Source organism: Pipra filicauda, unplaced genomic scaffold (assembly GCF_003945595.2).
Source record: "Pipra filicauda isolate LSUMZ 115617 unplaced genomic scaffold, ASM394559v2 scaffold51_size4534324_pilon, whole genome shotgun sequence".
In the NCBI taxonomy this organism is placed as follows: Eukaryota; Metazoa; Chordata; class Aves; order Passeriformes; family Pipridae; genus Pipra; species Pipra filicauda.
Window position 1 is genome coordinate 551,054 of NW_024104665.1, and position 12,757 is coordinate 563,810.

Below are 12,757 nucleotides of genomic sequence, written 5' to 3' on the forward strand. Positions count from 1 at the left end.
TCCTGTTGTGGTTTCTGCAGGACTGGGAGAATAATAATAATAACATACTGATCGGATGTTCTGCCAAAGTCCCTTCCTGTAAATCAGATCAGAAGAATGCTTGTGGTGTCCCTCCAGCTCACAAATTCTCACTTGAGCAATATTTCTAAAGGCAGTGATGCTGAGTAGGCTTGAATTCAGGGCAGAGTTTGACCCCTTGAAACACATATGCTGAAGTTAGGGATCTTGAAGTTTGGCTTTTTTGATTTTTCTAATGCTGGTGTCAGGAGTATAGGCTTACAGCTCTTAGAGAGCTCTTTGACATGGGGTGTTTACATCCATATTGTTGGCTATTTGTGTCCTTGCTGTATTTGCGAAAAGGGAAGTTAATACACTGGCTGATGGACTGGGCACTGCCACGTACGTGTTCCGAATGTCTGGGCTGCATAAAGGATCTGTTGGACTCGTGCTAAGACTTGTTTGCTTGGCCCAACCCTTCCATTTAGGGAGTGATTTGCAACTTCGCCTCAGTTTGCTACTGTGGGCATGCATATAAACAAGATTACTTAAAAATATAATATAACCAGATTCTAATTGAAAAACAATACTGAGGTGCTGAGGTGTTTTGTTTTTTTTAATATAAGAAGTTTGGCCAACTTCTTTAAGAAGGTCTACTTAGCACCCCGCCCATAACCATTTTCATATAGTTGTATTTAAAAACTAAAACCTGTGTTTTCTTTGAGCTGTAAAGCTAATAAAGAAGGATGTGCTCCTAAATAAAGTCTTCAAATCCTTGTCTCTAAGGAGTTTTAACAAAGTTACTTAGGAATAAAATAGAAAAGTCCTTCGGAATTATAACTACTAGCAGAAAAAGTGTCTTAAAGACATTTTTTTTTGTTGTTTTAAAAGCATTACCGTACATATCTCTGCACACCAAGAATCTTCAATCAGGATTTTTCTTTAATAAACCAGGCTTCTCTGAATTATCTGAATAAATAATTATTTTTAGAATTATTTAAAGGGTTTTAATGAATGAAGTGAATAGTTTCAATTGAATTAGTTTTCTATAACCAAAAACCTTTGAAAAAAATTATCAATGCTTTTAGATGAAGTAAACTGTTCAACAGCATCAATGAACTCTCAGTGCTATAAACTCTGACTTCAAATTAACATTTTTAGGTTACCTAAAACTTTTTTTTAAGGAGTTGAAATTAACGTAATTTGTTTCCAGCAAGGCTAGTGAGAATGTAGCTAAAAATACTCAAAATATTGCAGCTTGTAAGGGGATCAAATCTTATCTTTTTCAAGGTGACCTTGCGTTTATTTATCTGGGGATCCCCCACCCTTGCATTTATTTTTCTGTGGATCTACCTGCACACCAACGTGTCGAGGTTTACAGCTTTAATATGAAGAAAGTCAACCAACTTGTTTAAATTAATGTTCATTTTAATAGGAGAAAAACTTCACTTTCCTGTAATCCCAAACACCCCCCAACTCTTAACCCAAAGCCAGCAGCTAAGGCTAGGTCGCCAGACCTACGGCTTTCTCAAAAACAAAATAAAAAAAAAAAAAAAAAAAAAAAGAGAGGAGCTAAACTTTTTAAAGGGCCTGTCTGTAAAAACGCGGAGCGAGGATCGCGCTGGAGCCGGGGACTCATCATGCCAGGGCGGCGGTGCGTGTGCCCGGGCGCCGGTCTGCGGCAGTGTCCCGGCGGAGCTGCGCCGTGCCGGGCCCCGCCGGTGCGGTGCTGGGGCCGGGGCTGTTGCCGGTGCGGGTGCGGAGCGGAGCCGAGCGGTGCCGCGCTCTCCTCCCGCTCGCTTTCTCTTTCCCCCTCTCTCGCTCGCTCCCTCTCCCGCTCGCTCTCCCCCCTCCCTCCCTCGCTCTCTCGCTCTCCCTCTCTCTCTCCTACACTGCCAGCCCCTGATGTGATGGCGAAGAAACCCCGTTGACAAGGCACTGCTTTTTCATGACGGTGAGTTTCCCTTTGAGTGTATTATAATTTTGTGATAAAAATTTCAAGGAAAAAAAAAACACACAACCTCCTTCCTCCCTTCCTTCGGGGAGGGAAAAGAGAGGGGGGAAATCTATCTCCAGACAGACAGAAAAGAAAGAGGAGCAAATTAACAACCAGGAGTTGCCAAAACCAGGATATTAGGTTTCAGCCCAGAGAGCTATTGGCTCTGGGGCTATGTATATAAATATATATCTAGAGAGAGAGCGAGCGAGAGGGGAGACGAGGAGGAAGAAGAGGGATATTTTGTGGGTGGCTGTTGTTTGGGCAGATGTGGATTCACATGGAAATGAACTATATATATTATTTTTTTTTTCCGCGAGGCTGGTGGTGGTGACTGCTGAGGGCACTTAAAAAAAAAAGTTGTTTCTTAAAATATAGGCGGCGGGGGGGGGGGGGGGGTTGAAGGGAGAGATAAGGTTTCAGGTCCAGGCTGATAGCTGCAGAGAGGGGAGAGGTTTGGGGTGGGTTTTTTTTTTTTTCTTGCTGATGCCATGCAAATTCAGGAGAGGAGGGAAGAAAAATCTCTTTTAATGACTCATTGATTGAGCCGGTTTAAAATTAGTTGTTGTTGTTGTCTTTTTTTTTTTTTTTTTATTTTCCGCCCCCTTGATGGCCATCAAGAGAGGAATGGAAAGAGGAGAGGAGGGAGAGTGTGTGTGTGTGTGTGTATGTGTGAGTGTGAGAGAGAGAGTGAGAGGGAGAGAGGGGGATAGAGAGAGTATGTGAGGGAGAAAGAAAAATAATCTTTTCAAATCTCCTCCCTCTTTTTTTTCCCCCCTCGTTTCTTTGCTTTTCTCTAAAGCTCTGTGGTCTGTGAAACACTCTTTTCTTCCTCCTCGTCGGGAAAATGGAGACACTTCGTCTCTCTCCTGGCTGTGCAGCTGGGAAGGATTTTTCTTTTCTTTTTTCCTTTTTCACTCACGGCTCGATTTTTTCCTTTACCCCGTCCACTCGCCACCACCCTAATCTTGTCTTTTCTTTGAGCTTGTGTCTCAGATTTGTACCTTCTGGGGATTTATTTTTCAGTCGTTTCCTCGTTTTCGGTGTCGCCATTAGATTTGATTTGATTTGTTTGGTTCTTTATTTGCAATTTCCTCCGAATCTCTCCGTGCCTCCTGCTTTTAACCGAGGAATGGAAACGGTGCCGCTTTTTGTGGGTGCGCGAAATGCTCGGGCGGTAGGTTTGGGCTAATGCGCTTTTTTTTCGCCTTTTCGGGACTAAGTTTTCCGATGTGCCTTGCATTTTTATTTTTTTTTTAATTATTGTTTTCCTTTTGGAGAGAGAATATTTAACTGTAATGCCTCTTTAAAACACAACAATAAAGCGTCTCTTTCTGGAGTGACCCGTTTGGCTTCGCTGTAGAGGGGATGTGAATCCGATCCTCTGTGCTGCTGGGATTATTTTCCGTAAAAGAAACAATGTTTTATAAATAATTTTTTTATTTGTGCCTTAAAGCAGTAGTCGGTCGTGGAGGCGGTTTCCTGAAATGCTCACTGTTCACATTCATTGATTTATGGGCGGGATTCAGTGTGTCAATTGTATTTTGCTTTTGGTATTAATTGCAAAATTCAGTTACAGATGATGGCAGAAAGCAGATGTGGAGGTATTACAAAAACCGGGCAAAATCGAGCGACGTATAGAGGGCACGTTTATATTTACTCAGAGCTGTTCCTAATCACTGTGGGGAGGAAGGAGATATGGAGGCCTTTGCTTTTCCCCATTCTCTCTGCTCCTCGCTCCTTTCCTCCTCGGGGCTCGGCAGCGCGGGATGGGAGAAGGATTGAAGGAGAGAGGGGAGAGCGGCTCCGGAGGCGGCCCGGGCTCGCCGGGCAGCGCATGCGGCGCATTCCCGGGTGCGAGTGGGAGCGGAGGAGTGTGGGGAAGATGGCGCTGCCTGGCTCCCTGCCAGCGTTTGTTGCGCAGTTTCACCCGCTCTCCTCCCCCACGGGCGCCATTTTAAGGTCCTTTCTGCTGTCGCCGCGCCGTGTGGGGCGGTGCCGTCGCGCCCCGCTCGGGCCGTATTTCTGTGTCTGTCTCGGAAGCGTTACTGTCGTGGGCTTTGGGAGCCTCTCCCCCCAATCCTAAAAGCCTTTCTTCCCTCCCTGTACCCACCCCCTTCTTTCTTAGTCCTGTGTCACTGACTTAGGGGGGTTAAACAGGCTTGGTTCACAGGGGCCAGTGCTCTCAGCCGAAAGCCCGTCAACATCCCTTAAAAGCTTGTTTTCTTATCTCTGAAATACGTGTTTCGTGACATTCAGAGTATAGGAAGGAAAAAAGATTTCAAAAACCTCTTTTGAACGATGACCAGAAAAATAAAACATGGCATTAAAAAAAAATGCACCTTTAAAGAAATGCACTAGGGCATTTGGTCGAGGTAATCTTTGAAAAGCCTTCGGTTCCTTTAAAAGTGCTCGCAGAAATACCAGGGCAGGGAACTTATTGTTGGGTGGGTAGGTAACTCATTTTGTTGCTGTTACTGTCTTGGTAATTTTTTTCTGGTGTGGGGACACACTAGCATTTTTTCAAATTTTTATCACTCCTATATGTCTCACAGGAAGCGGTGCTTTTTGCAAATTACTCGATTTAGCAACTGTACTTTAATATACTTTTAAAGTTTTGGCTTGGTGCTGTTTTTAGGGGGAGTGTTGAAAATAGCTTGTTTAAAATTAAAACCACCTTTTGTTTGTTTTACATTTCTGTATAATCTGCGCAGTGCTCGTGAGGCTTGAGTTTAATACGAACAACATCTGTACTCAGGAAGAGCAAGTATGCTGCCAGACCAACTCATGCTGTGCCCACTAAGGAGTGTGGAGTGCTTGTTTAGTTCTTCAGTTTATGTTTTTTGACACATCAGAGGAAGGCTTCCCTATGCTCTTTGTTCATTCCTAAAGGACGTGAGAGATTTTTTTAAATTGTGGATTAATTTTACGGGTGTTTAAATTCTTTGCCTCTTGGCATTGAAGGGTTTTAAACATTTCTGTGAAATACATGCATTCATTGCTTGGAATATACTAAAAGAAGTGTGTGTATATAAATTGTTTTTCTAAAGACTTTCACAACCTTTTTTACATTTTGGCTTTAAAAAAAATAGCTATAAAACTTTGTTTACAAATATTTTGAACGTGGAGTACAGTATCTGTTCACATATTTCAGAAATCTTATTTCATGGAAGTCACTGTTTCTTGAAGTGCTTATTTAACATTTTTTGTTCACAGTAGCCTTGGGATCAAGATAGTGAATTCTTTTTTTAATGGTAGAGTATTTTTATATAATAAAATTTCTTTATTATACCCTAATGTCTGGCAGACTGTGTGTGGTTTCTTTTCATTAATTAGTGAAAATAATGAAGATGTGGCAGGAATGGTGTGATACTTATGTATTTGGCTGTGTTCTTATTTCGTGCATACTTTAAGTGCTTACTTTCTATGTTATACCTGTATTCTTGAGTTGATAACATGCTCAGTATGTGTGTGGACTTAGCTGAGGTCACTGTACTACTGTAGCTAAGTATTTACATCACCTTAGAGAAGTGCAGTTTTCCTGCCCCAGCCCCTCCATGTGTCCTTTTCCAGTGGAGTTCATATATTTAGTTTAATTGTACTGAGGGGAAACCCCCAAAGTTCTGCTAGCATGAAGTGCATTTTCATTTTCTGCCAAGGGCCCTTTTTGTATCTGTAAAGTTTTGCTGTAGTGGTAAGTCCATAGTCTGGAACTGGAGGGGCTCTGGAGACATGGATGCCTAGGTATTCTGCTTGCTGCATTTCCAGAGTTTTGCTGGCATACTTCCACATGTGTTCCAGAAAAGTTGTACCTGTATAACTGCAGTTCGGTTTTACAGTGTGACTCTAATGGTCAATGACTGTGCCTTTTCAAGCTACATTAAGCTTGTGGTAAATCTAATTACAGGTGCTTTTTAGCATGAATGTAGCAGTGAGAGTGTGAAAGTGTGTCATTCCTGTCTGAGTAGTAGCTACAGTCCAGGTGTAAGAGCCTCTTTGGTGATGTAGTTCATGTTGTTCAGAGTTGGCATAATTTCTTACAGTAGTTCTGCTGGAAAAAGCCGCGTCTGTGCTCGAAAGATTTTTTATGGTGACATACCCATGTCTAGCGTAAGACATGGGGTTTGTCTATAAAAACAAGTGTGTTTTGCTTTCTTAGGGTAGAGGAAAAACAGCAAGATTAATAAACTGTTCAAACATTCATTGTGACCTGCCACTGTTTTAGTTTGAAAGTCAGAGTGAACAGTTTCACTAAGGCCCTTGTTGCGCCAACATAAATGCATAAGCACCAACCTGATGTTTTTTCAAGGTCATCACATAGTTAAATTAATATGTGTATCTTTTTTTCGAGTGTTCATTTGCTCCTGCTTTCCTCGTTGAAAAGAAACAACTGCTGTGTCTATATTCTTTTATAAGAATTGTTGAGGTTTTAGACAGAATAAAAATTAACATGATTAACTAGCACAAATAGACTATCAAGGTTTTTAATTGCTTTATTTTCTTGCACTAGTTTTAAAATGTTCTAGAGCTGCTTCCACTGTTACACTGACTTAAGGGAAACCTTACTAAAAGGAATAGAGAGAAAGCAGACAAATCACTGTCAAAATGTAATACAGTATCTTTTGTTTAATTGAAAGTATAAAGAAAGGGTGGTGAAGTGAAGAGAGGGGAGGTCTGGGGAGAAAGTCTTAGCTTCATTGAAAGGGACTCATCATTTCTGTAAGGTTTGATCTTATGCTTCCACTTGATCAGGTGGAACTTGCAGTAGTTTTACTGTGAATTTGATACAAGTGTGGAATTTCAGTATCTGGTGTTGAAGCTTGATTTTATTATGATAAGTCAATTACAGAAAATATCTTGGGCCTCACTGAGATCACATTCAGATGACAAAATCTCCTTCAGAACGGACAGGATTGGTAGCGTGGAGGATTTTCATCCTGGTTTTGGGGGTGTTGATATGGACCACACTGCTGAATTAGTTACACATTTATCAATTCATCATATTCAAATTTCAGTTGATAGCTAGAACATAATAACTAAGAGTAGTATAAATCACTGTTCAGCTTTAATTATTGGTAATTGTTAGCAGACACTAGCTTGTGTGAACCATGCTTGTGGCAAGGTAATTAGTTTTTGGTTTTTTGGATTTTTTTTAAACTAGTATGGACTAGAGTGGCAATGAAAAAGTATTCATTTGGCATTGCTTTATAGATCAATTGAGAAGTGATCGGTTCATAAGGAAATTACATTCTGCAATTGCAAAATTGGTTTTTCAGAATCTTTGAAAACTGTATGCACAGAATGAGAAGTATGATACTCGGTATTCTCTAGTAGAAACAAGGTAGAAGCATCTGAAGAACCGACTCGACATTCCCTGAAGTATCATGTTGCACAAAATAACATATGCTAATAGTCTGCATTATTGCTTAAGAGCATCTAATATCTTTTGGGCAGGCGAATATTTCTTTCCTAAGGAATTGATGAGATTACACCTCCTTCTTTGCCTCTTTTGGGATGAAACCAGGACCTTTCAAAATGTTTTACGAATATTGAAATTCCCGAGGAATTGTGTATGCGGTGGAGCAGCTTGGAAGACAGAGCCCAAACTAGGACATAGCATAGTGTTGAGGATAGTCACTGCTGGGGAAAAGGGCTCAGCCCAGTGTTCAGCCTGGGGAATCCCGTGGGGTAGGTAAGCATCCTGACCTCCAGGCTGAGGTTACTCTGCCTTTTCTCAATGTGATTTAAAAAATCTGTTTCCTGATGAAAGTCTTGTCAAGATTTTCGTGTTGCCAAGAACAGCTGTGGATGCACTAGGAAAAACTTGTGTTGAATAAATTAGAAATTCCATGCTGAACTGTGTGTCTGAGGGAAACCAGATTGTAGACAGCCACACTGAGGGTTCACACGTGTACGTGGTCTGTTGGCTGTAGCTGGATTGGCCTTTACTGTCATACATACTGTTAATTGAAATGCACATTTTTGGTTTTTTCTGAATATAATAAAATATCACTGTAGCATTTTGAAGTTTAAGTTACCACATTTGCCAAACTCAAATCAATAATTTTTTTAATGTTGTATTAAGGTGAAATAGAATATAAGAGTTGGATAAACAGCCTATTTTAGGTTTCTCTGTGCTTTAGTGTGTGGTTTTTACTTGCCCTTCTGTGTGTGGAGCTGGTACTTCACAATTATATAAAGACCCTGCCTGCCCCCTCTTTTACCTGTTCATCTCGTGCCAGGTCTTAGAAACCATAAAGATGCATAGCATTGTACCTGGCACTTTTGTATTCCTTTTCTTGTTGCTGTTTATCTGACTCCTGAATAGTTCCTATTTTTCGACTAGTTTTCACTGGAAAAATTTTGCATCATTCTTCCGAATATTTAAAATTACCAGTTTCTTCTCATGCTCTGTTGCATACAGATAGATATCTTTGAAGCGTTTCAAACACTGTAAGTTCATCTTAAAAGTGCTACTCAGACTTACAATCCTGCAATTAAAACACGTTTCTATATTTAGTAAGTTAATGCTTGCATATTGCACTGTGTTACCAAGTTAGAATCACAGATTTCTTACTTTATTAGCTCTTTTTTAGAGCACAATTCCTGGTAGATTTTGCAGCAGTACAGTAGTTGCTTTTTGTTGATTACTCTGTAAGAAAAAACTCAAAAGGGATAATTCTGTATTGTAGAATATAAGCACAGCTTGGATTACAAGTGAGTAGTTAAATCCTTGTGTTTTACAAAGTACCTTTTAAAATTAATTTTGTGTCCTTAACTCCTGTTGTCCTGTTAACATCCTGAAATGACAGCTATTTGATAGTTATGCCTTTGGAATTTTTAATGAGTAAAATTGAGAGTGAGATTTTAATTTGCAGTGAAGTTTTTCAATATTTACCTCTTTTCCATCGAATACTGTGTCGTTATTCTGCAGCACATAATTTCTTACAGTAATGAGGGGGGAAAGTGGAAATACCTCTTAATATTAACTTTTTTATTCTGTCCATGTAAAAATCAATTTCTTGAAAACAGAGGGCTTGACTTGGTGAGCAGCTCTCAAGTTGATCGTAAGACACAAGCTTGGTTAGTTACAAGAATCTGAAATTGTTCAGTTTGCAAGATAATAGATTGTTTAAAAGTAGTATGGACTTGGAATTTAAGAATAAACTATATGGTAATAAGATTTTGAGTTTATACTCCTTTCTTGCACTCCTGTGTTTCAGAGAATGCAAATGGTTGTTCTTGTATGGGAAAGTTTCCTTCAATGAATCTAAGGCTGCCTGTTCGATAGGAACTTGAGAGAGAGCTGGCAGTGTAAGGCAGGCAGTAGTTACAGCACCTTAGCAACCTGAAGGGCATCCTGCTAAAGTGATACACGTTACCTAATGTGAGATAAAATGGCTTTTTTTCCCTCGGTTCAGAAGCACATTGAGCAAAATACTAGCACTGTGAAAATTAATGAGAGTTGTGGTGGAAATTTGTGTGAGAGAAGGACTTCAATTCTGGGCATTTGACCTCTGCAGTCAGTGTGGAATCACTTAATGCTGCTGCAATCCTTGGATGTAATTTTAACAAGGGATGAATGCTTGTATTGAGTTAATAGAGTTATGTTACATCCATGTTCAGAAAGGTTGTGAGGATGAAAATGCCACAAATTTGATGTTACATACTCAGTTCACTACTATACTGTTCTCTGAAGTGACTTAGAGTTACTGATTTCTTCTGGTTTTGGTGATTATTACTACAGTGATAAGTATTTCTTCAGCTATTTAATAGTGATGTTGCTATTAATGTTGGAATTGTAGATTAAAATTCTGGATGGAGAATGGTAGAGCAACAGAACAATATAGAAGATTTGATAGGTCAGGTTCATTATGAAACAAGGGAGATCTTGTCAGAATTCCTGCTGACAGGATGTGTACAATGTCTTACTGAACTTGTGAGGATTAGTGGGTGTATATCATAACTTAAACAGTAGTTGCTTCAGGTGCTATGTATGTTACTGCACACAAGTTTGATTATCTCCCACTATAAAGGTTTAACTGCAGCAGTCATTACCTTGCTCCAAAGCGCTGATTTCCAAAGGTCAGTGTTCACTCTCAGAAGTCATGTGCTAGCATGCTGCCAGTCAGGAATGGATTCCATGTATTGGCACAAAACCTACAAGTCTGTAGATTTTCCAAACAGTTTTGTAGATCAGTTTATTTATTTACTTGTAGCTCACCAAGTTTTGATGTTGATTGTATCACACTTTTGGAAGTTACTGCTCTAAATGTTGCTTTTCTAAGCTAGCCACTATCTTGGGCTTTTTACAGAGTGTGAAAATAGTATTTTATTGCTTTGTATCTGAAGTGATGTATTATGGTTGCAGGAAATTCTGAATGACTGAGAAAGGGAAGTAATTCTTTTGTGGCAAGCTAGAATATAATTTGAGTGAATTTAAAATCCAGTGTTTACAGCAGTTTAAATACATTTTTTAAGTTACAAAAATCATGTATGGTATATGAAGCATTTGTGAATAGTTGAACCATTTCTGGACAAATCTGGTTTTAATGACACTGCAGATCATAGACCCTACATGAGTTGCATGATGCTGTGGATCGCATAGCATGGTGATTAAAATTTAGGCTGGTAAGGACCACTGGAGCTTACCTGGCCCTGCCCCCTGCTATAAGCAGAACAAGCTTCACTGTTAGGACAGGCTGGTCAGGGCTATTTGAGTTTTGAAAATTTCCAGAGATGGTGATTCCACCCTCTTGCTTGAACATTCTTGTTTGTGAACTTCTTTCTTCCTTGCATTGGGTTGGGATTTTCTATGTTGCATGTTTTGGCTGTTGCCTCATGTCTTGCTGTGTGTTGATGAGCCGAGGCTGTCTTGGCTCATCTGAGTGCCTCTTTTAGCTTGTGGCAGGCTGCAGGTAGCACCTGGGTTTGCCTTCTGTTGTCCAAGCTGAAGAAAAGTGGTTTCCTCATGTGCCTGCAGGATTTTATTTGCACTCTGTTGTACTCCTTCAAGTTGTTTTGTATTCATTTTAAGAGGAGTGTGTGCAGCAAAACTGAACGCAGATTTAAGCTGGGAGCTCACAAATACTGAGTAGAAGGGAATTATCACTTTTGTGGAACTGTTGCCTGCACTGTGGCTGCTGTGAGGGCCGTGGTTGTATTAACATGTGTGGCTGCAGCCCCACAGGTGCTTTAAGCTGACTGAAGCACTGCTGCCTTCTGCCCCTATTGAACTACCTGGCTCCCTCATTCCTATTCGTGTTCCCTTGTGCTGGCACTAGCACTATTGTAGCCCTGTGGCAAGCCAGAACCAAATTAAGAAGCTAATCTAAGTTGAAACAGATTGATGTATTTTATCAGATCAATTTTCTGTTCCGGGTGACAGTTCAAAGCCTTGAGCTGGAAAGTGGGTGAGTGGAGGGCAGGACTGCTCTATTCGTCTTTTATTGGTCTTTTTTGCACTGTAGTAGGTCAGAGTGTTGAAATGAAGGCAGAGGCTTTAAGGCCAAGTAATAACAGTCTCCCAGAGGACTGGCTTTCATAGTTGGAATTTTCTTGTCATTTTTATTACTTTCAACTTTTCTTGTATTCTGTTTGGGAGTGTGCGATAAAGGGCACTCTGGTTATTTCCCAAAACGGATAGGCAGTGCTGCTTGCACAAGTACATGTGACACAAGTTGAAGTATATACTGGATTCACCAGTGCAGTAGCAAAGATATGAAATAAAACAGTAGAGGCCTTGCTAGTAAGCTACAGGGAATATCTATGCTGGGTTATGACTAATTAGTGAGGATTGCCCCTTGTAAATTATTTGGATGCACCCCACTTTGAAGACCACTGGTCTAGAGTACATAACTCTTAATTCCATTAATTGTGTTAAGTTTTATGTTCAAGCTGTCCTGATTTATAATATGGTTTATACCCATTTCATACATCAGTCATTGCTTTGGCCCACTGTATGTTAACAAACAGTGAGGAGGACAGAAAACTTGAAAAGATAGTTGGCAAGAAAAGTGGCAAACTTTTCTACTGCTTGTGCTGTAGAGAATGCGTTTGGAAAATTCCACAGGACAAGCTTGCTTTTATTAACACACTTTTAAATGATCATCTGTGTCAAGGTCATGTGTTGCTCAAATTTCTAAGTAGACCAAATAACTAGTTGGTTTTAGGTGTGCAGGTACTCTGTCTGATTGTTCACCTCCGCTGTTGCTCTCCTGAAATTACCAGGACACTAATCGTTTGCTAATCGTTGTTGAAAATAGGCATCACTTAAAAAGATTTAAACCTGCAGTGTCCTGGTTTCGGCTGGGATAAAGTTGATTTTCATCCTAGTGGCTGGTACAGTGCTGTGTTTTGGATTTAGGATGAGAATAATGTTGATAACAGATGATGTTTTAGTTGTTCCTGAGCAGTGCTTGCACTAAGCCAAGGACTTTTCACCTTCTCATACTGCCCCGCCAGCAAGGGAACTGATTTGTATTTGCAAGAAGTAACAAATACTGTCACCAGGACTGGAAGGACCCTGCCTCCAGCCAGGTGGAGGAAGGGGGACTACCCGGTTTATTGGACTGTGTGGATTTGGTGGTCTGGCACATCAAAGCCATAGGAGATAACACTGTGGTGGGCAGTGGTGCACAGTGTACCCTTAATGCCATCAAGTTACAAAGGGACAGAACCTATCTGTATCCATCTGGAGTGACACTGAAGAACATCAGCCGGCAGGTACAACAGGCTGCTAAGACTGAAGTGGCTCAGGTCGAT

The 12,757-nt window shown here is 40.4% G+C and overlaps 1 protein-coding gene across 3 annotated transcripts in view; it reads left to right on the forward strand.

The window, feature by feature from the left end:
* Window positions 1–12,757, forward strand: part of BICRAL (BRD4 interacting chromatin remodeling complex associated protein like) — a 43,818-nt gene that overhangs the window by 7,852 nt on the left and 23,209 nt on the right. Inside the window, exon 1 of one of the 3 annotated variants that reach the window (XM_027750312.2) lies at window positions 1,660–1,951. The exons of 1 other annotated variant lie outside the window; for it this stretch is intronic. The gene's annotated coding sequence lies outside the window, so the exon portion shown is untranslated. Of the gene's footprint in view, window positions 1–1,659; window positions 1,952–2,729; window positions 3,171–12,757 lie in introns of those variants that run through there. One more of the 3 variants, XM_039386953.1, reaches the window with a different exon arrangement.